This window comes from Pecten maximus, chromosome 13 (assembly GCF_902652985.1).
Source record: "Pecten maximus chromosome 13, xPecMax1.1, whole genome shotgun sequence".
Classification (NCBI taxonomy): domain Eukaryota; kingdom Metazoa; phylum Mollusca; class Bivalvia; order Pectinida; family Pectinidae; genus Pecten; species Pecten maximus.
Genome location: NC_047027.1, coordinates 11,994,895 through 11,997,605, shown reverse-complemented (window position 1 = coordinate 11,997,605; position 2,711 = coordinate 11,994,895).

Sequence of the window (2,711 nt, the reverse complement as noted above, 5' to 3'; positions counted from 1 at the left end):
TGTAAGGCGGAGTGTGTAGGCGGTAAAACAAGTACAACTAACACATAGGATGTAAGCGGAGTCTGTAGGCGGTAAACAAACTAACTAACACATAGGATTACGGCGGAGTCATGTAGGCGGTAAACAAGTACTAATACACATAGATTTCAGACGGAGTCGTGTAGGCGGTAAACAAGTAATACACATAGGATGTCAGCGGAGTCGTAGTAGACTGGCGGAGTGTTAGGGAACCATAACAAAAACATGGATGTAAGGCAGATCGTTAGGCGGTTAACCACATAGGATACTTGGTGGAAAACTAACATAGGATGTAAGCGGAGTCGTGTAGGCGGTAAACCAGTAACTAACACATAGGATGTAAGGCGGAGTCTGTAGGCGGTAAACTAGTAACTAACACATAGGATGTAGGCGGAGTCGTGTAGGAGCGTAACATAACTAAAAGGCATAGGAGTCAAGACGGAAAGTAGGCGGTAAGAGTGAAGTAACACTAACATAGGATGAGGGCGTGTGTGAGGCGGTAACAAGTAACTAACAAGATAAGGGATTAGTAGGGGTAAACAGTAGTACTAAACATAAGAAGCCAGAGTGTAGGGGTAACAGTAAACATAAATAAACCTACTGGTGAACAAGCACATGAGGCGTAAAAGGTAACTAACTAGGATTAAGGGAGGGTCAGTAGGGGTAAACAAGTAAAACTAAAGACTAGCAGAGGACGTGTAGGCGGTAAAAGCAATAACTAAACATAGGATGTCAAAAGGATGTAGGCGTAAAGCAAGTAACAATAACAAAAGGATGGAGGAGGTGTAGGGGTAAACCATAAACTAAACACTAGAGTCAGGCGGAGCTGGTAGGTGGTAACGATAAACTAACAACACGAAACAGGGGGAGTCGTGTAGGTGGTAAACCAGTAACAACACATAGGATCTAAGGCGGAGAGTCGTGTAGGTGGTAAACCAATAACTAAACTAACACCTAGGATGTCAGGCGGAGTCGTGTAGGCTGGGAAACAGTAACTAACACATAGGATCAAAGGCGGAGGTCGTGTAGGTGTAACCAGTAACTAACACATAGGATGTAAGGCGGAGTGTGTAGGAGATAAACCGTAACTAACACCTAGCATGCAAGGCGGAGTCGTGTAGGTGGTAAACCAATAACTAACTAACACCTAGGATGTCAGGCGGAGTCGTGTAGGCGGTAAACAAGTAACTAATAACACATAGGATGTAAGACGGAGTCTTGTAGGCGGTAAACCCATAACTAACCTAACACCTGGATGTCAGGCGGGGTCATGTAGGCGATAAACCCAGTAACTAACACATAGGATGTAAGGCGGAGTCGTGTAGTGGTAAACCAGTAACTAACACATAGGTTGTAAGGCGGAGTCGTGTAGGGGGGAAAAAATAACTAACTAACACATAGGAGGTAAGGCGGATGTCATGTAGGCGGTAAACAAGTAACTAACAACACCTAGGATGTCAGGCGGGGTCATGTAGGCGATAAACCAGTAACTAACACATAGGAAGTAAGGCGGAGTCGTGTAGGTGGTAAACCAAGTAACAACCATAGGATGTAGGCGGATGTTAGGGGTAACACATAACTAACAATCAGGATGTCAGACGGAGTCGTAGGGGTAAACTAGTAAACTAACATAGGGTACGGAGTGGTAGGGTAAAATAACGTACAACAAGATGAGGAGCAGTAGGCGTAAGCGTAACACATAAACGAACATAGTGGCGAAAGCGATACTAGGGTAAACCGGTCTAGAAAAGACTAACGGGATGTAGGTGGTAAACTAAACAAATAACACCTAGGATGTCAGGGAGTCGGTAAAGAACCAAACATAGAAGGCGAGGTGAGGCGGTAAAAACAACACAGTGAGGCATAGAGTATCTACAACAGGTACAGCGAAAGTCGGTAGGCGAGCAGGTAGCAAACAGTAACTAACACATAGGTAAAGGCGGAGTGTGTAGGGTAAAAATAAAACATAGGGAGCGGATCAATGGAGTAAAGTAATAAATAGGAGTCGAGTATGTGGTAAAACACTAACACAATAGGATGTCAGGCGGAGTCGTGTTGGCGGTAACAAGTAACTACACATACAGGTATGATGTCAGGCGGAGTCGTGTAGGTGTCTAAACCAGTAACTAACTAACACATAGGAATGTAAGTCGGAGTCGTGTAGGCGTAAAATAGTAACTAACACATAGGATGTCAAAACGGAGTCATGTATGCGGTAAACAAGTAAACTAACTACCCCTAGATGTCAGACGGATCATGACGGCGTTCAACAATAACTAACTAGCAATAGGTTTTCCAGACGGAGTCGTGTAGGCGGTAAACATGTAACTAACTAACTAACACATAGGATGTCAGAACGGAGTCATGTATGCGTAAACAAGTAACTACTACACATAGGATGTCAGGCGGAGTCGTGTAGGTGGTAAACCAGTAACTAACTAACACCTAGGATGTCAGGCGGAGTCGTGTAGGTGGTAAACCAGTAACTAACACATAGGATGTAAGGCGGAGTCGTGTAGGTGGTAAACCAGTAACTAACACATAGGATGTAAGGCGGAGTCGTGTAGGCGGTAAAACAATAACTAACTAACACATAGGATGTAAGGCGGAGTCGTGTAGGCGGTAAACTAGTAACTAACGGAGTCGTGTAGGCGGTAAACTAGTAACTAACACATAGGATGTAAGGCGGAGAC